The 22,071-nt window shown below is 48.2% G+C and overlaps 1 long non-coding RNA gene across 5 annotated transcripts in view; it reads left to right on the plus strand.

The window, feature by feature from the left end:
• The window catches only part of LOC140516960 (uncharacterized), a 199,289-nt gene that overhangs the window by 166 nt on the left and 177,052 nt on the right, over nt 1-22,071 (plus strand). For 3 of the 5 annotated variants that reach the window (XR_011971435.1, XR_011971433.1, XR_011971434.1), the window contains exon 1: nt 1,728-5,056. This is a non-coding gene — a long non-coding RNA (uncharacterized lncRNA). The other 2 variants (XR_011971437.1, XR_011971436.1) reach the window with 2 other exon arrangements.

The following is a 22,071-nucleotide window of genomic DNA, read 5'->3' on the forward strand; positions in this document are numbered from 1 at the left end:
GAAAAAAACGAAGGGTTGGGACTGGTGGGTGTCAGGAATTGGGAGGGGTTCCCTTAGGGGGCCAGTGCAAAAACTCGTGTGCTTGTTCTAAGCAAGACCCCCCTTCTGAACAATACAAAGCCAAAGTCATCCAGCGCCTGGACCAGTTGCCCTTGTTTCCCAAGGGGTCAGAAGGTTTGGATGGGGAACCCCCCCCAGACGAACCCCTGCTGGTCTCCCGGATCCCAAGCGTCCTCCCTCAGACCAGAAGGAAGAAAGGGCCCTGGGAGGCTGCCAGAGGTTCACGGGCTCTTCGCTCTAGGGCTGCGAGGCAGAGGCTGCCCTCCGGCCCAGCCCCCTCATTCTGCAGAAACAGAGGTGAAGGGGCGGTGCAGGAGAGTTTGGTGTGTTCTTTACAACGCCGTGGGCCTTAGGCTTTGGGCACTTGGGTGTCTCTCAAGGAACTTCATCCGGCCCAGCTGTTTTTAGTCACTTCTTTTGTGTTGATAAGCATTGGTTTCTAAAATAGTTCTAACTTCCAAGTGAGTGTCTGATACTGTACCCCGAAGCCATCATCCTTTTTAAGAATGTCATTTATTCTTAGCTCTTTGACCCTGAGCAAGTGAGTCACTTCAACCTGTGTGCCTCCGTTTCCTCCTCTGTCAAATGAGCTGGAGAAGGAAATGGCAAACCAGCAGCTCTGAAAAAAACCCCAAATGCTGCCAAGAACCGTAGGACACAACTGTAAAACACCAGCACCAACAACTCATTTTCAGAGAAATGCATTTCTGGGTATCCCAAAGCACCAGAAATCCTTACCATGGAGAGGTTGTTGTCCTGTCCGATCCTACTGCTCACTCCAGTGAATCAACGTAGTGTAGGAGTGAGCCTGGGATCTCAAAGGGATGCTAGTAGAGCCCAAGATCTTCTAGGCCTGACTGGAACAGGTGTATTTAGTGAAGACCCCTCAGGGACCCCCTGTGTCCCCAGAAACTAAACAACAGAGGTCTTGTTTTTCGTAAAAACTTTTTTTGTGCTATGTGACAGTTCTTGACAGAGGCTGCTTACTCCCTTATCCCCTTTCCCAAAAACTGCTCTTGTATACTTACTCCTTGTTGCTGGGATGGATTTTCCGTGGATAGATTGTACCCTCAAGGCTCAGCCAATGGGCTAAGAGGAAGGGGTTAGAGTGGGCGTATTACAGTCAGGGTCTATATAAACTGCTGTGCAGGCCACACCCTCACTCTCCTCGGTTATTGCCATCTTGAGCGAAAGCAGGAGTGCCCTTTCTCAAGAAAGCTGAATAACTATCTTTCCTTTTTACTCCTTGGTCAACACTCCAATTTTATCAAGAGGGTCGTTTCCATCCCACACAGGCCCTACCTAGCTGGAACAGCCTAATGATGAACTGGATATTTGTCATCTGAGGACCAGTCTAATGATGTTTCGCATCCATTACATTGGCCGCAGGCTGACAAATTTTTCAGTACAGACACTCTCAAAGGCCATCTCTTAAGACCTAGAGGTACAGAGCTCTGTACCCAAGCTGTTGAAATCAACAGATGATTCAAACATTGAAGTATCTTAGAAGGCCAATTTTTAAAGAAACAAGTTTATGAAACTTTCAGAGTTTGGCTGATTTTTTTCCCCCACATTTTCTTGCAAAGATGAGATCCTGAAGAAGAAACTTTGAACTCTCCCTTAGTGATAGAGGCTTGAGAATGCTTCAAAGGTAAGTATTGATTTTACCTGGCAAACTACATTCCTAGGTATCTATCAAAGCTAATTTGATATATTGCCATATCATTGCTCTGTTGGTCCATTGTGAACCTCATATCAATAGGGTTTTAGTGGTTACCAAATGTCAAGATAATCATAAGTGATTTTAGAAACCCCCCATTTGGTTGTTCTATTCAGGTAAACCATTGATAAAATATCTGAAAAGCAACACTGATACCCTTTTGTGAAAGGATTATACTTATTTGGAATGTTGAACCTGTCCAGTAAAGAAATACTGACAGTTACTTCTAGAATTTTAACACAAAAAAATGAAATCTTCAAGATCACATCAAGTGACAAGCATGCCCAAGAAAGCTGTCCTTGGCCCTATGATGTTCAATGTTTGAATCAGTAATTTGGGATAGATATAGGTGGCAAACTTATCAAAACTGCAGATAATAGGAGTCTAGGAGGGATAACTAAGATGTCTGACAACAGAATTGTGAGCCCAAAAGATCTTAACAGGCTGTGATTATCCTGCTCTAGCTACTCTGTCCTGGTTAGACCAATCTGGATTATTGTATTCAGTCTGAGGACTACATCTTATGCAAGATACTAATCAGCTGAACTGCATTCAGAAATGAGTGACCAGGATGGTTAGAAGGCTGGACACTATCCCATAAAGGAATTCTTAAATTTGTGGAGGCCTACTTTTTGGATTGATAAATTTTGTCTCCACGTAGCCTGTTAAGATAATTTTTTTGTATTAAAATTCTAGAACTGACTGTCAGTATTTCTTTACTAGATAGGTTGAATAATTACAAATTATTTTCCAAAACAATTGGACCAATTTCTAGCTCCACCAGTTAAATCTGTCTCTCATGAACTTCTACCCTTTATCTAGTTCAGGCCTCTCACGTCAGGCAAAACAAGGGAAATCCCTTGTCAAACACTTGGCCAAAGATGTCATCCTTCTTCTCAAGTCATCTGTTCTCCAGGCTAAATATCCTTAGACTTTGATACAGCTGCACTCATCTCCTTGCTGTACCTCAGACACAGTAATACTCCATCTTCCTTCCTCCCTTCACTGCCTGTCACCCATACCTGGAAAGTTCCCCCTCTCTGCCTCTTAATCCTAGCTTCCTTCAAGACTCAGCTCAGATCTCATCTTTTGGAGGGGGCCTGTCCTTACCCCTTTCCCAGGCTCTTTCTCTCTCTCTCTCTCTCTCTACAATACACATACACACATACGATGCATATATGCATACACACACATACATATATGCATGTACGTTTGTGTATATATGTACAGACGTGTGTATACATGTACCTGTGTGTGTGTATACGCACACCTATATATATTATATACATATACATATACACATACATACACTCTTCTGTGTACATAGTGTTTTGCATATTATCTCCTCCAATAGAATGTGAGATCCTTGTGAGCAGGGTCTGTGTTTTTGGCTTTCTTTTATCCCTAGTTCTGACTTAGCACAGTGCCCTGGAATTTAGGTAATTTGATCAAGGTGATATACATGGTAAGTGGCAGAGATGGCATTAAAGCCCAGCTCCTCTGATTCTAAATTCATGGTTCTTTCCTCTGTACCATATTGGCTCCCTTCCCTCACACTTCTGAAAAAAGGATATTTGTATGGTGTAAAAAATAATGCATTGGTAGAGTCATTACGGGGCCCTGTGTTACAAAAAAGGAATTATTGGACTTTTTTTTTTAAGATCCTTTACTTAAAATCTAATCCAATAAAAGTATTTTTGCCATGTTCTAAAAAAGAAAAAAAGCCCTTACCAAGTAATTAATTTTCATTTATCTTTAAAATACCAGGACGGTGTGTCATTTTTCACCTTTTAGTTTTTCTCTGCTATATGACTGCTTTCATGGCTAATAACCAATGATGTGGAATCTAATCCAATTTCATTCCAGCTCTAACATATACTCCTTGGGCAAATCAATTAGCCTTCTGCCCTGGGCCTCAATTTCTTCATCTGTAAAAGGAGGCTGGACTAGATGACCTCTGACATCCCTCCCTTGTTTTTCTTTTTGAAGTGTCTACTAAGTACAGGCATTGTAGTAGGTATTGGAGATACAAATAGAAAAGCAATACAGACCCTGCTTTCAAGGAGTTTACACTTAATTACGGCAGGGGGTCTTAATCTGGAGTCCATGGATCCCCAAAGGGTCTGTGGATAGATTTCAGAAGATCCAGGAATCTTCTTTTATGATATTTACAATAATTGCCTTTTAACATAATTGGTTTCCTTTGTAATCCCATGGATAATGTTCGATGCATTTAAAGACATGATAATGGGGAAGAGTCCACCAGGCTTCCCCAGACTACCCAAGGGGTTCAGGACAGACAAAAGGTTAAGAGCTCTCCTCATTAAGCTGAAGCAGCGTGTTTACAGTTACATAAATATAGGATTGTTGTAGTTCATTTATTTTCAGTAGTATCCAACTCTTCATGACCCTATTTGGGGTTTTTTTGGCAAAGATACCAGAGGGGTTTGCCATTTCCTTCTCCAGCTCATTTTACAGATGAAGAAACTGAGCCAAACAGGATGAAGTAACTTGCCCAGGGTCACATAGCTAAGTGTCTTAGGCCAGATTTGAACTCAGGAAGAGGAGTTTTCCTGACTTCAAGTCCATTACTCTATGCACTTCACAACCTAGCTGCCGAAAAAGATCTTTCTTGATCCCATTTGGGGTTTTCTTGGCAGAGATACTAGGGTGGTTTGCCATTTTCTTCTCCAGCTCTTTTGACAGCTAAGGAAACTGAGGGAGAGTTAAGTGACTTGCACAGGGTCACACAGGAAGTGAGTGTCTGAGTTTGGATTTGAACTCAGATCTTCCTGATGCTAGAACTGACACTCTATCTACTATGCCACCTAGCTTTCCTTAGCATGGACTGCATACAAAATAAAACAGAGAGTGATGGTAAGGGATAGGGGCTCACGAGTAACTGGGAGGAAAGAATCTTATGGCTCTTGAGTGGAGCCCTGCAGGCAGAAGTGAGGAGCAAGAGAATTGCAGCTTCTGGGCCAGACGATAAAACATAAGCCTGGAGATCTATGGAGTAAAAAGGAAATGGAAAGTAGAGTTGATTAAGGACTGGGAGGGATGTACCACCATGGATGGCTATGAGGGAGTAGTGAGGGATGGTCTTCCAGCTTTCAGTTCACTGTTCTCATCAGTCTACTTTCTGCCTCCATCCCAAAGAGACCCTTGAACACCGGCCAGAGGGAGTGCTGGATGTGCTCAGAGGAGACAAGACCCCAGTGGTGGACTGAGAAACTCAGGGTTCCTAGAAGACCAACAAGGAGGAGATACAGAGAGGTCTAATGGGAGGGGCTGTGGGGGTCTTGGGGAGTCATTAGGGGGTACACAGAATCTCGGGGGAGGCTGTTGAGGTCTAGGGAGGAGGTGGGCATACAGAGATACCCAGCCAGGGAGAGCCTGTGGCAGAGCCACAGAGACCCAGAGAATCACAACAAGAGGAGGCTACAGGGATCTTAAAAGTCAGCAGAGGGAAGATCTCTGAGCAAAGGAAGGCTATAGGGAGGTATTGGGGAGTCATCAGAGAAGACACAGACACAGAGACTTCTTTTACAGTGTGGTAGACTCCCTGAAAAGGGAGAGGATGTGGGGGTTGTAGGTACTCAGCAAAGGGTAGATACAGAGACTCCTTGGGGAGGGGTTGTGAGGTTTCTGGGGAGTCAGGAGAGGGCAGTTACAGAGACCTGTGAACAAGAAGAGGATGGAACAGATCATGGGGGCCCAGCAGGGAGGTGGAGGGGAGTAAGGAAGGGGAAGAAGTAGAGCCCCCTGAATAGAGGGAGGATGTGAGAGACCTAGGTGCTCAGTAGAGGGTAGAAACATATGCCTTGGGAGGAGATTGTAGGATTCTTGGGCAGTCAGAAGGGGCAATTTACACAACCCCCTAAACAGGGGGAAGATATGTAGAGGTCATAGGTGTTCAACAGAGTCATGGAGGTAAGAATTTGGGGGTCTTGCAAAATTAGGAAAGGGAAGTTACAGAGACCTCTGAACAGGAAGAGTATATGGGAGCATCACAGGGCTCAGCAGGAGGTAAGTGTGTGTGTGTGTGTGTGTGTGTGTGTGTGTGTGTGTGTGTGTGTGTGTGTGTGAAATTTGAAATTTGAAATTTGAAGTTTGAAATTCTTGGGATATCAGGAGGGGGGTACAGAAACTCCTTAACAGGGAAAATTTGGGGCATGATGGACTCATTAGTGGAGTAGTTACAGAGATACTTGGAGGTAGGTTGTTGGGTATCTTTATGACTTACAAGTGGGGAGTTACAGTGACAGAGAGGATTATGGGGCAGGTGGGGGGGGCAGGGCTCATAGGTGCTCAGCAGGGGGGCTGAAACAGAGACTTCTGAGGAAAGGTTTTAGATGTTCTTTGGGCGATCAGGAGGGAAGAGTTACAGAGAGCCCTGAATAAGGAAAGCATATAGGGGTCCTGGGTGCCTAGCAGGGGTAGATATGGACACTTGGGGAGGGCTGTTTGAAGGGTTCTTGGGAGGAGGGCATTACAGGAACTCATGGAAAGGGAGAGCATGGGGGACCAGGGCAGAGGAGTTCAGCAAGGGGGTAGATATGGAAATTCAAGACTGTGAGATTCTTGGGGAGTCAGGAGGAGGAAGACACAGAGACTCCTTGACACAAACAGAGGATTTGGGGCAATACAAGGAGCTTTGCAGTGTGGTAGATACAGAGCCTCCTGGAGGTAGATCATTGGGCATCTTGGTATAGAGAACTCTGAACAAGGAGAGGATGGTGGGGGTGGGGGAGTTGTTGGATTGTTGGGAGTCATTGGTGCTCAGCAGGATAGGGGGGAGTAGGTACAGAGACCTTGGGGAAGGTTGGGAGTTTCTTGGGCACTGTGGAGGGGGAGTTAAGGTTACGGTCAACTCCCTGAACAGAAAATGAATTATGGGGGTGCCCCATAGCTCAGTGGGGTGTAAAGATCCATTTGGGGAGAAGTTTGGGATTCTTGTGGTGTCTGGAGTCGGGGTTACTGAGACCCCTTAACAAGAGTAGGATTTGGGTATCAAAGGTGTTGAGTAAGGATTAGATATAGAGATTCCTTGGTGGCAAGTTGTGAGTTTGTTAGGGAGCAATAGCGAGGTGTTAAAGAGACCCCCACAGGGCAAGGTGATGAGTGGCTAGAGCCAGCTGTACATGGGGTAAATACAAATATTCTTTGGTGGAAGTTTTGGGGGGGGGGGTCTTAGAGATTCAGCAGGAAGATGATACAGAGAATCCTATACAGAAGAATATCACTCAGGGGTAGGAAACCTGGGGCCTGGAGGCCACATGTGGCTTTCTAGGTCCTCAGATATGGCCTTTTGACTGAGTCCAAGTTTGACAGAACAAAGCCTTTTATTAAGGGGATCTGTTCTGTGAAGTTTGGATTCAGTCAAACGGCTGACCTAGACCCCAGGTTCCCCACCCCTGAATAGAAGGCTCTAGGGGATCAGCAGGGGGTGATACAGAGACTCCTGTGAGGAGGTTGTTAGGGAGTTGAGGGGGAATTACAGAGACCCCTGAACAAGGAAATAGATATGGGGGACTGCAGATTTTCAGCAAGGGTTACATTCAGAAACTTCTTGGGGGAAGATTGTCGGGTTCCTGGACGGACAAGGAACAAGGAGGCTAACCGGGGAAAGATATGGAAGGATCATGGGGGTTCAGCAGGGGATAGCCACAGATGCTCCTTTGCGGGGATGTAAGGGGGAGTTACAAGAACCCCAAAAGAGAGAGAATACAGACATCATTTATTTGAAGACTGTAGGGTCCTTGAGGAGTCAGGAGTGGCAAGTGAAGGAAAGGATATATGGGTGGTAGGAGCCTATCAGGTGATAAATACAGTGACTCCTTTCAGAGGGAGGAGTTGTGGAAGCCATCATGACCACTGAACCCTGGGAGGATATGGGATTCATAGACACTCAGCAAGTTGTAGATACCGAGACTCCTGGAGGGAAGGTTTTAGGGTCTGAGGGGGTCAGGTGGGGAGAGTTACAGAGAGCCCTGAACATAGAGAAAATATGGGGGTTATAGATGCTCAACAGGGGGAAGATATTGAGATTCTTTGGGGTTTTTGGTTTTTTGGGGGAATGAGGAGTGGGAATTATAGAGACCCCAAGACACAGGGAGGATATGGGGGGGGGGCGCGGTGTTAATCGGTGCTCAGCAGGGGGTAGAGACTTCTTGGGAGAGGTTATCGGGTTCTTAGAGAGTTAGAGGGGGTAGTTATGGTGACCCCTGAACCAGGGGATGATATAAGAGATCATAGGGTCTCAGCAAGGGTGAGCTGCAGATTCCTAGGGTGAGGTTTTTGGTTGTCTTGAGGAGTCTGGAGACCCCTGAACAAGGAGAGGATAGCTGGGCAGTAGGTGGTAAATACTTATGGGTGACTTATGGGTGGGGGGAGGAGTTCTAGAATCCTTGGCATATAAAGGAGAAGCCATTGTGACCACTGATCACTGGGAGGATATGAGGTTCATAACTGCTCAAGAGGATATGAGGTTCACAGGGGTGGGTACAGACACTCCTTGAGAAGAGGTTGTGGGCTTCTTGGGGGGTCATCAGGGGGACTCAGACCCTTGAAGAGGGAGAGGACACGGGGGGATCGTTGGTTCCCAGCAGTGGAGCTTGTACAGAGATACCAGGGGAGAGGGTTTGGGGGGGTCTTGGGAAGTCAGGGGGATAGAGAGACACCTGAATATAGAGGAGACATGTGGGAGTCCTAGGGCTCAGCAGGGGATATGTAGAGATACTCTTTTGGGGAGAAGTTGAGTTCTTGGAGAGTCACAAGATAGAAGTTACAGAGACCCCTGGACAGGAAAGATATATGGGGTCCTATGTGCTCAACGGTAGGGCTGAGACAGAAACTTCTGAGGGGAGAATTTTGGGGGCCTTGGCAAGTTGCTGAGCCCCCTGGACAGAGAGAGGATATGAGGTTACTAGGTACTCACTAGGGGGTAGAAAAAGAGAGACCTTGGGGAGAGGTTGTAAGGACCTGGCAGATTCAGGAAGGGTGTGTTACAGAGACCTATGAAAGGAAGAAGGATATGGGGAGGTCACAGGTGCTCAGCAGGGATGAGATTCAGAGACTCCATGGGATCAGTGGTAAGGTTCTTTGGCAGGTAGTTACCTCTGAACAAGGAGATTTTTATGGGGAGATGGAGATAGATGCATAAACTCGAAGAGGTAGGTTTTTGGATGGCATGACTCCCCAGTTAGGAGGGAGGAGTTGCAGAGACCCCTGAAAGAGAGGAGGATATCTGGGTAGCATGCTCTCAGTGATGTGAGAGAGTGGGCATTATAGACTCCTTGGGATGTGAAGAGGGGGAAGACACTGGGACCACTGAACGCTGGGATGCTGTGGGGTTCTTGGTTGTTCAGTAGGGGGTGGGTACAAAGATGCCTTAGGGAGAGTCAAGAGAGGCACGTTACCTGTTAATGAGACCCATGAAAAGGGAGGTGACATAGGGGGTCAGAGCTGCTCAGCAAGGGAGAAGATATATGACCTCCTGGGCTGAGAATTTTGGAGATTTTGGGAATTCAAGAGGGAAAAGTTAGAGATCCCTGAACAGAAGGAAGTTATAGAGGTCATAGATGTTCAGCAGGGACTTGATACCAAAATTCCTTGGGGAGATTTTGGGGGATCTTGGGGAGTGAGGAGGGGGAAGATAGAAGAATGATACGGTGGGGTCTTATGGGGGCTCATCAGAAGGTAGACACACAGACTTCTGCAGGGAGTTTTTTAGGGTTCTTGGGGAGGTCAAATGGGGAGATTTGCAAAGACTTGTGAACAAAGAGAAGGTATGAGGGTCGTAAGTACTCAGCAGGTGGTAGAAACTGAGACTCCTGGGGGATGTTGTGGTTTTTATAGGGAGTCAGGAAGGAAGAGTTATAAGAGACCCCTGACTGGAGAATATAGGTGCTTTTGGGTGCTCAGGATGGGGTTGATACACAGACTTGTTGAGGGGAAGTTGTGGGGTTCTTGCAGAGTTAGGAGGGGTAATTAAGACAGGCCTATGAGAAGGGGAGAACATGGAGTTTGTATGTTCTCAACAGGTGGTAGGTATAGAGACTCTTTGGGGAAGTTGTAGGGTCCTTGGACCATCAGGGTGGAGACACAGCAATGCCTGAACAGGGGAACAATATGGGGTATCATGGGGTCTCAGAAGAGGGTAGTTACAGAGACTCGTGGGGGAAGTGATTTCCAGTCAGAAAGAGGGAGTTAACAGAGAACTCTGAATAGGAAGAGGATATGGTGGTCATAGGTGCTCAGCAGGGGGTAGAGACAGAGATTCCTTGGAGAGAGTTTGGGAGTTCTTGTATCTTTAGGAGGGATGAGTTATAGATACTCATGAAAAGGGGAAAGGACATAAAGGGGGTCAGCATTACTCCTCAGGGTCACTGATGCTTTGTCTCCTGGGGTGAGGTTTGGGGAGACCTTGGGAATTTGGGAGGAGGACTTACAGATACCCCTGAAATGAGAGGGGATATAGGGGTCATAAGTACTCAGTAGAGAGGTGATGCAAAACCTCCTTGATTGCATGTTGTAGGTTTTATAGCTGGAGTGGGAGGTTAGAGATACCTCTGAACAGGGTAAGAGTATAGGTGATAGTAGCGCCTCAGCAGGGTCCATATACCACTATGCCTTGGGGAGGCTTTCGGGGGCTCTAGAGAGGCAGGAGGAGGGAGATACAGAAACCCCTAAAACAGGGAATCACAGAGGGGGTTGTTAATAAGGGTTCAACATGGGGTAGAAAAAGAGACTCATTGGAGAAGGCTGTTAGATTTTTGGAGAGTCAGGAGAGGGAAGACATGTGAACAGGGGCAGGATATGGGGGTCTTAAGTGCTTAGCAGGGGGTAGATACAGAGACTCTTTTGGGGTGAGATTTTGGGCCTCTTCAGGAATCAGGAGGAGGATGTTAATGAGACCCCTGAACTTGGGGAGACTTTTTGGAAGGAGATATTTGTGAGTTCTTAGGGTGCTAAGAGGCTGGAGTTATAGGGAGAGCATATGGAGCTTACAGTTGCTCAGCAGGGGTAGAGGTAGAGACTTATGGGGGAAGGTTATAGGATTCTTAGGGAATCCGGAGGGGGACAACATGGAGTTCTCAGAATAGAGTGAGGTGTCATGGGGGTAGATATTGCTCCTCTTTGGTGGGGAAGTTTGGAGTTCTTGTGGTATCAAAAGAAGGAAATTACAGGGACTTTTTTTTAACAAGGTGAGGGGAACAACAGGAGTTCTCTAATGCAGTCAATAGATTCCTGTAGGTGGGTTGTTGAATGTCTTATTGAGTGGAGAGGGGGAAGTTACAGAGAATTCTGAGAAAGGAGAGGATATGAGAGTCTTAGGTGCTCAACGGTGGATAAATAGAGGGTGTGTGTGTGTGTGTGTGTGTGTGTGTGTGTGTGTGTGTGTGTGTGTGTGTCTGTGTCTGTGTGTCTGTGTGTGTGTCTGTGTGTGTGTGTGTCTGTGTGTGTGTCTGTGTGTGTGTCTGTGTGTGTGTCTGTGTGTGTGTCTGTGTGTGTGTCTGTGTGTGTGTGTGTATCGGGAGGGGGAGCATTGTGGAATTCTCGTGGAGTCCAAAGGAGGAAGCCACTGAAACCTGTGAAGATATTGGGATGGTAAATAGGAACTCCTTGGGAGAGACTGTGGGGTTCTTGGGAATCAGGAGAGGGGGGGTTACAGAGATCCATGAAAAGGGAGATAATATGGGAGTCAGCAAGGATCCCTTGAGGGAGGTTGTGGGGTTCTCGGTTAGTCGTGGCGGAGTTACCATGGATCATGGAGTGACCATAGACAACATGAGGGAACCATAGAGACTCGGCAGGGGGTATGTATGGAGATTCCTGGGGGACAATTTTTCAGAGTCTTGGGGAGTTAAGGGAGCGGAGCTCCAAAGATCTCTGTACGGAGAGAAGATATGGGGTTGAGCAGAGACTTGTGCAGGAAGGCTGTGGGATTTCTGGGGAGCCAGGAGGGAGAAGATGCAGGGATTCCTGAGCAATAGAGGACACGAGGGTTGTAGGTACTCAGTAGGGGGTAAATGCTGACATTCCATTGGATTCCCCAATTCTTAGAGAACTGGAGTGAAAGCTACAGAGAGCTTTGAATAGGGGAAAGATGTAAGGGGTCATAGGAGCTCGACAGGGTGATCATTGCAGAGGCTCCTGGGGGTTGTTTTTGAGAGTCTTAGGGAATCAGGAGGGGAGACTTCCAGGGACCCCTGAAGAGAAAGATGATATAAGGGTCAGACTTGCTCAGCAGGGGATAGATACAGCTCCTTGGGGAGACATTGTAGGGTTTGGAGGAGTCAGAAAAGTGACTCCAGAGATTGCTGAACTGGGGAAGCGTATTGAGGAGTAAAGGTGGTCGGCAGAGGTCAGATACTGAGACTTCTTTGGGATTCATAGGGGGCGTTACAAAGACCCCAGAAGAGAGAGAGGATGTGGGAATGAGAATCATAGGTGCTGAGCACAGGCGGGTGGAAATAGAGAGGCTCCACTGCATGTGGTTGTAGGGTTCTTATGGATTGATGAGGGGCATTGTCGGAGGCCTGTGAGGCCCAGAGACCCTTCAACAGGAGAGGGTATGGGGGCAAGTCATAGGAACTCAGTGCAGGAGGGGATGTAGATACATACTGCTAGGGAAGTTTTTTGGGGTCTTAGGGAATCAGAAGGGGAAAGTTTTAGATAACCCTGAATAGGGAGAGGATACGGGGGTCACAGTTGGTCAGCATGGACTAGAGACAGAGAGTCGTGGTGGAAGGCTATGTGATTCTTGGGGAGTCAAGAGCGGGATGATGCAAAATCCTCTGAACAGTGAGGGGATATGGCAGTCATTGTTGCTCAGACATTGTTGGGGGATTGTGGCGGTCTTGGGGAGTCGGGATGGGGAACACACAGAGTGAAGAAATGGGGTATCATAGAGGCTCATGTTAGTCCTCGGAGAGAAGTTGTGGGGGAGGCAGTACTGTGTATACAAGAGACTCCTTGAAAGGAAGTTGTGGAATTTAGGGGGGCAGTCAGGAGAGAGAAAAGACAGAGAGGCCTGAACAGGGGGAGGATCTGGGAATGACAGGGTTAAGTAGGGGATAGACCCAGAGACACCTGGGGGATACATTTGCAGGTCTTGGGGGGTCAGAATGAGGGAGTTACAGAGAACCCTAATAGGAATAGGATATGGAGTAGAGAGAATCTTGTGGGGGAATCAGGAGTGGGACCACACAGTGTTTCCTGATGAGGGAGAGAATATGGGGATTGTGGTTGTTCAGCAATGAGTAGATACAGAGACTCTTGGAGGGAGCTTGTGGTGTTCTTGGGGCATCAGGAGGGGGAGGACACAGCCCCCTGAAAGGAATGAGGATATGGGGGTATCATGGGGCTCAGCAAAGGGTAGATCTAACTTCTCCTTGGTGGGGAAGTTTGGGGTTCTTGAAGTATCACGGAGAGGAGTTAGAGAGACCCCTTAAGTGGAGAATTTGGTAATCTCAGGGGCTGAGCAGTGGGTCAGTAGACTCGTGTAGGTAGGTTATTGGATATCCTGGTGAGTAAGGAGCGGGGAGTTACAGAGACCCCTGAAGAGGAAGAGGATTTTTGGCGGGGGGAGGTCATAGAGGCTCAGCAGGGGGTATATAGAGATATTTAGGGAGAGGTTGCGGGATTGCTTGGGAATTAAGAGGGGATTTAGAGAGATCTTTGTGTGGTGATCAAAGGCACTCTTGGCAAGAGGTAGATAGAGAGCCTCCTTGGGGGGAAATTGTAGGGTTCTTGGGAAGTGTGAGTGGGGAATTGCAGAGACTCAGAACAGGGAGAGTTTATAGGGGACTGAAAGTGCTCAGCAGGGAGTAGTTATTAGACTCCTTAGGGGGAATTTGTGGGATTCTTGAGTCAGCAAGGGAGAAAACACAGAGATCTCTGAACAGGGGTAGCATCTGGGGGGCATAGGTACTCAGCAGGGAGTAGATACAGATCACCCTTTGGTGGTAAGTTTGAGGTTCTTGTGGTGTCAAAAAGAAAGAATTACAGAGACCTCTTAAGGAGAGGGTTTGGGAGTTCATAGGACTTCCTCAGTGGGGTTAATAGACTGTAGGTAGGTTGTTGGTGTCTCGTTGAGTGAGGAGGGGAAGTCTGAGACCCCTGAACAAGGAGAGGATGTAGGAGGTGCTCTAGATATTCAGGTAGATACAGAGACTCCTTGGGGGGAGATTATGGGGTTCTTGGTGAGTCAGGAGTGGGGAATTACAGAGACCTATGAGAAAGAAGAGGTTCTGGGGGGTCAGAGGTGTTCAGCAGTGTATAAATACAGAAGCATATGAGGGGATTTGTGGGATTCTTGGGGAGTCAAAAGGGGAAAGCCACTGTGACCCCCAGTGGAGGATATGGGGGTTGTAGGCTTTCAGCAGGGGATAGATACGGAGAATCTTTGGGGGGGAGTTGTGGGCTTCTCGGAGAATCAGAGGGGGAGTTCCAGTGGCCCATGAACAGGGGAATGACATGGGGGACCAAAGGGTTTCAGCAGGTAGACGCAGAGACTCCTGGGAGAGGCTGTGGAGGCCTTGGAAAGTGAGGTGGGGAGGGTTACAGAAACCCTTGAACAAGGAGAGAACATGGGCATCATAAATCCTCAGCAGGGGTTATTTACAGATGCCTTTGGAGTGCTTGTGGGGCTCATGGAGAATCCAGGGGGTAGTTATAGTGACCTTAGCGCTGGCCAAACATGGGGCTCATAGGGTCTTAGCAGGGGGTAGATGGAGACCCCCCCCTTGGGGGAGGGGTTTGGAAGTTTAGGGGAGTCAGGAAGGGAGGGTTACCGAACAGGGAGAAGGGGTTTGTAGGTGTTCAGCAAGGTGTAGAGAGAGATATTTGGAGAAAGTTTGTGGGGTTTTGGAGAGGCAGCAGGGAGCAATTAGAGAGAACGCTAAGCAGGGAGAGGGTATGGGAGTAGGTCATAAGTGTTCAGAAGGGAGTAGATACAGTTTCCTGGGGGGTGCATTTTAGAGTCTTACAGAGTGAGTAGTTAGAACTCTGAGCAGGGAGAGGAAATGGGGGTAGTTGTTTTTCAGCAGGGGATAACTACAAAGAGGGGTTTCAGGGTTCTTTTGGAGTTAGAGTTTGGGGGACATCGGGGCTCAACAGGGGGGTCATCACAAAGTCTCCTGCAGAGAGGTGTTTGATAGTGTTGGGGAGTGAGGAAAGTTTTTACAGCTAGCTCCAAAGAGAGATGATGTGGGGGGGGGGGGGGTCGTAGTTGCTCATCAGGGGGTGGATCCAGAGATGCCTTGAGGAGAGGTTGGGGAGTCATGAGTGGGGTGTTATAGAGACCCTTGAATGGGGGAAGCCCATGGAGGGGCAGTCATTGGTGGTCAGCATGGGCTAGATACTGATACTCTTTTGGGGAGTGTTGGTTTCTTTGAAATCTCAGGTGGGGAGATTAAAATGAACTCAAACAGAGAGAGGCTATGGGAGGGCATAAATGCTCAGCAGAGGTGGGGGGGGGTTGTGGAAATCTTGGGGAGTTAAGAGATGGAAGCATCTGAGACCCCATGAGCACAAGAAGGATATGGTAGTCATGGGTGCTCAGTGTGGGGCAGTTGGGGGGGTATATACAGAGACTCCTTGGGAAGGTTGTGAGCCTCTTGGGGAGTCAGGAGTATGGTTACGGTTAGCCCCATGAACAGAGTGAGACTATGTGGGTGTCATTTGGGGGAAGGTTTTGGGTTCTTGCGGTGTCTGGAGGGGCAAGTTACAGAGATCCCTTAATAGTAGGAGGATCTGGGTATCACGAGTTACATACTGAGGTTCCTTGATTGTGGGTTTATTGAGGAGCGAGAGTGAGCTGTCATAGAGATCCCTGAACAGGACAAGGATATGAGGGGAGACTTAGCTGCTGCAGAGCAGGGGGTAACTACAGATATTTTTGGTGTAGGTTTTTGAGGGGTCTTAGGGTATCAGGAAGCCGGGAGATAGACTCCTAACAGGGAAATGATATGGAGGTGTTAGGGGTTCAGCAGGGGGTAGACACAGAGACTCCTGGAGGGAGGTTATCAGACGAGTCTGGAATAGGGATCAAAGAGGGGGATTACAGCGACCCCTGAACAAGGAGTAGATATGGGGATGGTAGATGGTCAGTAAGGTGTATATTCAGGTACATTTTGGGGGCAGGTTTTTAGGTTTCTTGGGGATCAAGAGGCAAATTCCAGAGAGGTCTCAGTGAGGAAAGTCAAGTGTGAGTCACAGGGGCTCAGTAGGGGGTAGACATATACTGTTTTGAGGGGAGGTTTCGGGTTTCTTTCAAAGTAAAAGGATAATTATAGGAACCTCCAAAGAGAGAGAGGATTAGGAAATAATACTTGTACACCCCCCCCCCCCCCAGGGGTGTGTGGGATTCTTGATGAGCCATTAGAAGGCAATTAGAGAGATCTGAGACCAACTAGAGGTCATAGGACATGTCATGGGGACTCAGCAGGGGGTGGATCCAGAAACTCGTAGAGGGAGCTTTTCAAGCCTTGGGGAGTCAGGAGGGGGAAATTTTAGATTCCTGAATAGAACAAGGACATGGAGATTGTAGTTGTTCGTTGGGGAGAGACTTGTGGGGAACGGCTATGAGATTCTTGGGGAGTTCATAGAGGACAAGGCGAGGATATAGCGGTTCTACGTGCTCAGTAGAAGGGCAGATGCCGAGACTCCTTGGGGAGAGACTGTGGAGTTCTTGGGGAATCAAGAAGGAGGAGTTACAGAGACCCTTATAGAGGGGGAAACATAGGGGCCTGCAGGTACTCAGTAAGGAGGTTAAAGCAGACTCCTGGGAGAGGTTTTGGGGTATCTTGGGGAGTCAGAAGGGGAGAATTACAGAGACCTTTGAACAGGAAGAAGATATGGGAATTATAGGTGCTCAATAGGAGGTGGATGCAGAGACTCCTGGGGAAAAGTTGTGAGGTTCTTGGGAGTCAGGAGTGGAGAGTTAGAGACCCATAAGCATGGGGAAAATATGGGGGCAGGCCATAGGGGCTCATTAGAAAGGTAAATAAAGAGACTCCTGGAGGGGGGATTGTTTTGAGGGTATTGAGGAGTCAGGAAAGGAAAGTTAAAGAGATGCCTGAGTAGGGAGACTATCTAAGGGTCCCAGGTGCTCAGCGCAGGTAGATATAGAGACTCTTTGGTTACAGGTTATAATTTTGTTGGGGAGCAGGAGTGTGGGGTTATAGAGACTCCTGAACAGGGCAAGAATATAGGAGGAAGTCATTGTGGCCCAGCAGAGGATAAAGACAGTGACTCATGGGTAGAAGAAAGAGTTGTAGAATCCTTACGATGCCAAGAGGGGGAGGCCATTGTGACCACTGAACACTGGGAGGATATGGGGGGGGGGGGGCGTCACAGGTGCTCAGCAGAGGCTGGGTACAGAGTCTGTTAGGGGAATGTTTTTGAGGATCTTGGGAAGTTACAGAGACTCCTGAACAGGGTGATGATATGATATGTGTGTGGTGGGGGTGGGCGTGGGGAGGGGGGAAAGTACACCTCAGCAGGGGGTATACACAGTTACTTCTTTGGTGGAAAGTTGTAGGATTATTGGGGAGTCATGGGGGGGCAGTTAGAGTCCCTTGTACAGGGAGAAGAGAGGCGATTCCTAGAAGCCCAGTAGGGAAGTCCCCACTTTGAGAGTAGGAGGCCGTAGTTATAGAGACCCTTGAACAAGGAGAGGACATGGGGATCCTAGTTGCTCTGCACAGGGTAGATATGGGGAAGGTTGTCGGATTCTTGAACTGATAGGATGTGGAAGACACTCAGACCCCTGAATGGTGGGAGAACGTAGGGGCAGATCATTGGGATTCATTTAGGGGTAGATACACATATTAAAGGGGAAGTCTGTAGGATTCTTGGGGAGTCAGGAGGGGGAAGACACAGAGACCTGTGAACAGGGGCAGGATATTGGGGGTGTTAGGTGCTCCGCAATGAGTAGATGAAGTGACTCTTTGGGGTGAGATTTTGAGCCTCTTTGAGAATCAAGAGAGAGGAGTTGATGAGACTCCTGAACAGGAAAATGCTATGGTGGTGGTGGGGCTCAGGGTATATACAGTTACTCCTCTGGAGGAGGTTGTGGGGTTACTGGGGAGTCTTGAAGGCAGAATTACAGAGAGTTGCAGGGGAATAGGGAGAAGATATGGGGCTCCTATTTGCTCAGCAGGGGGTAGTTACAGAGACCATATAACTATGCATACCCTTTGACACAATTATGCTGCTACAAGGTCTATACCCCAGAGAGATCAAAGAAAAAAGGACAAGGAACCATATGTATGAGAATATTTATAGCAGCTCTTTTTTGTGGTGGCAAAGAGTTGGATGCTGAGGGGATGGCCATCAGTTGGGCAATGACTGAACAAGTTGTGGTATATGATTGTTGGGGAATACTATTGTGTGATAAAAAATGATGGGGGGGGGTGGTTTCAGAAAATCCTGGGAAGACTTACATGAACTGATACAAAGTGAACAGAACCAGGAGAACATTGTACCCAGTCACAGCAATGTTATAATGATAATGAACTGTGAGCCTTAGCTACTTTGATCAAGACAATGATCCTCCACAGCTCCAGAGAACTCATAATGCAAAATGCTGTCGATCTCCAGAGAGAGAACTGATGGACTCAGTGCAGACTGAAGTATACTTTCTTCACTTTCTTTATTTTTATTCCCTACTCTCCCACCCCAGCCCTTCAACATAGGTAATGTGGAAGTATGTGTACATGACTTCACATGTATAATGGGTAACGCATTTCTTGCCTTCTCAATGGGTGGGGCGGGGTGGAGGAAGGGAATTTGGGACTTAAAACTTAAAAAAGTTAACCTGAAAAAGGAGAGAGGAGTTACAGAACCCCCTTAACAAAGGATTCAGGAGGTCATAAGGGCTCTGTAGTAGGGTCAGTTGATAGACTCTTATAGGTAGGTTGCTGAGTGTCTTGGTAAGGAGGGGGAAGTTACGTAGAAGTCCGAACAAGGAGAGGATGTGATGGGTTTTAGATACTCAGCAGTGTATAGAGTGATGTATGTGTATAGGAAGTTTCATGATTCTTTTGGAGTCCAGAGGGGAAAGCCACCAAAACTTGTGAACATGGGGAGGATACTGGGGTCATAGGGACTCAGCAAAGAGTAGATGCAGGCTCTTTGGGGAGAGGTTATGAGGCTCTTGGTAATTCAAGAGGGGAGGGTTACAAAGATCCATGAAAAGGAGAGATCACATGGGAGTCAGCAGGGGTTAGATACAGACTGCTTGATGGAGATTGTGGGGGTTTTGGTTAGTCACAGGGGGAGTTACAGTGACCCCTGTATATGTCCATAGGGTGTTAGCAAGGCGTACATACAGAGACTCATGGAGGGAGGTTTTTGAGGGCCTTGGGGAGTCAGGAGAGGGGAGTTCCAAAGACCTCTGTGCAAGGAGAGCATCTAGGATAGTCTGACTATTCAACAAGAAATAGATACAGACTTGAGAGGGAAGGCTATGGGATTCTTGGGGAGCCAGAGACTCCTGAGAGTAGTTGTTTAGAGTTTGAGAGGTCAGGAGGGTAGACTTACAGAGACCTCTGAATCCTGGGAGATCTTAGGGTACCAACAGGGGAGACACAGAGACTAGGCAGGGGGATGGAAGACATGGGAGTCATAGGGGCTTAATGAGGGGGTCATTACAAAGTCTCCAGGAGGCAGGTTTTTGAGAGTCTTGGGGAGTCAGGAGGTCAGACTTACAGAGACTCCTGAAGAGGGAGATAATATACGAGATGCTTAGCAGGGGGTAGATACAGAGAGTGCTTGAGGAGAAGTTGTGAGAGTTATTGGGGAGTCACAGGGACTAGAGAGACCCCTGAATGTCAGAAGAATATGGGGGGGGTGTAGGCATTCAACAGGCATCAGATATGGAGACTCCTTTGGCGGGGGGCTGTGGGTACTTTGGAATTCTGCAGGGAGGCGTTGCAAAGAGCATTGTAACAGAGGATAAGATTGCCACCGGTGCCCAGCAGGGGGCAGATGCAGAGCCTCCTTGTGGGGGATGTTTGGGGTTCTTAAGGGAGGACCGACAGACCTCTTCCCAAGGGGAGAATTTGGGGGGGGGGTCATAGCGACTCCTCAGTGGGGTCAGTAGGCAGACTGTAGGTAGCTTGTTGGGTACCTTGGTGAGTGAAGAGAAGAAAGTTCCAGAGACCCCCTCAACAAGGAGAGGATACAGGACAGTATCCTATGTGCTCAGCAGGGGGACTAATGTGGGTTGGATGTTGGGGTTAGCATGGGGGCAGGTAAAGAGCTTCCTTGCTGGAAGTTCTGGGGTTCTCGGTTAGTTGGGGAGAGTTACAGAGACCCCGACGGGGAGAAGATATGGGCTTTGCAGGTGCTCAAAGGTACAGAGACTCTTTGGGGAGAGATTGTGGGGCTCTTGTGTAGACAGAAAGGGAATGTTACAGAGAACCACGAAAAGGAAGAGTAGACGGGGTCATAGTTGCTCAGCAGAGGGGCAGATACCTAGTCTCCTGGGAAGAGGGTTTTGGTAGTAGTCTTGGGACCTCAGGAGGAATGAGTTACAGAGATCTCAAAACAGGGAGAGGATTATGGGGTCATAGGTGCTTAAGAGATGCCTTGGAGAAAGTGGGAGGGTTCTTAGGGAGTCAGGGAAGAATGATAGAGACCCAAAACAGAGAGGATGTGAGGGTGATAGTCGCTCAGCAGGGGGTAGCTACGGAGACGACTTGAGGAGAACTTGTTGGCATCTTGAGGAGATTCCTGATCAAGGAGAGGCAATGGTGGCAGGTCAGGGGCTCCTCAGGGAGGTGGATACAGAGACTCCTTGAGGGGGAGGCTTGAGAGCATCTTGGTGAGTCAAGCAGCTGGGGAGACAGAGAGAATCCTGGGCCAGGGGCAATTGTGAGGGTCTTAAAATGATAGCGAGGATTAGATACAGACTGTTGCAGGGGAGGGATGTGGGGACATCTTGGAAAAGCAGTGAGGAGGTAGACCTCTGGACACAGGATTCTTAGGGCAAGGAGAGACCTGAGATACCTAGTTATGGGAGCTTGTGAGAGTCTTGGGGAGGCAAACAGAGACCCACTGGGGGAGGTTATGGGTATTTCAAGGAGTCAGTGTACAGAAGACAATGGAGCCCTGCTTGGGGAAAGGCTGTGTGTGTTCTGGGAAGTCAGCAGGGGAGAGAAACAAGAGACTGAGGGAGGGACTGTGGGGGTCTTGGCAAGTAAATAGTGGGGGAGCTAAAGAGAGCTCTGAGCAGGGGACTTTGGGAGTCAGCAGAGGGAAGCCCCTGCACAAGGTTGCAGTGTAGGGGCTGTAGGAGGTAGGCACAGATTGTGAGGGAAATTGTGAGTCTTAGGGAGTCAGTCTGACGGACTCCTTTGTCAGGGGAAAGTTGTGAAGGTACTGGGGAGTTGGAAAAGAGATAAAGACGTGACTGGAGGAGAGTCTTGGGGAGACAACAGACACACTGGGGAGGGGCTTGTGCCAGGCGCTGTGCTAAGCACTTTACAAATATTAGCTGATTTGATTCTTACAACAACCCTGACAGATAGGTGCTATTATTATCTTCATTTCCTTGCAGATGAGTAAACTGAGGCAGACAGAGGTTAAATAACTTGCTCAGGATCACACAACTAGTAAGGGTCTGAGGCAGGATTTGAACTCAGGTCTTCTTATCTCCAGGTCCAGTGTTCTATCTACTACTCCATCTAGCTTCATAAGGAGAGCAGAAGGGAGACAGAGACCTCTGGGCTGGGTGGGGTTGTCGGGTTCTTGGAGAATTAAGAGGGGGTAGGTTCCCCAGGTGCAGAGGTTGTGGGGTTCTGGAGAGATAGTAGGGGGTAGATACTGAGACACCTGGGCAAGACCAAGTGAGGAGAGAGATGTAGAGACCTCTGTTTCAAGAGGTTATGGGACATCAACAGAGGGGAGACAAGAGACCTTTGAACAAGAGGAGGATGAAAGGAGCCATAGGAGCTGTGCATAGGGTAGACCCAGAGAATCTTGGGGGGGAGATTGTGGGGTCTGGGGAGTCAGCCTGAGGGAGACCCAGAGACCTGGCACAGAGGGATGCTATAGAGGTTCTATGAAGTCAGTGGGGGGTAGACACAGAAACCCTGGGAGAGAGCCTTTGGGGGTCTTGGGGAGTCATCAGGAGGAGACAGACCACCCAGAGCAGAGGCTGTGGGGTTTTTGAGGAATCAGCAGGGAGTGGATTCAGAGATCTCTTTGGGAAGGCTATGGGGATCTTGGGGAGTTAGCAGGGAAAGACAGAGAACCCAGGGTACTGGGGATTCAGA

The sequence above is a fragment of the Notamacropus eugenii genome, assembly GCF_028372415.1.
Source record: "Notamacropus eugenii isolate mMacEug1 chromosome Y unlocalized genomic scaffold, mMacEug1.pri_v2 SUPER_Y_unloc_1, whole genome shotgun sequence".
Taxonomy (NCBI): domain Eukaryota; kingdom Metazoa; phylum Chordata; class Mammalia; order Diprotodontia; family Macropodidae; genus Notamacropus; species Notamacropus eugenii.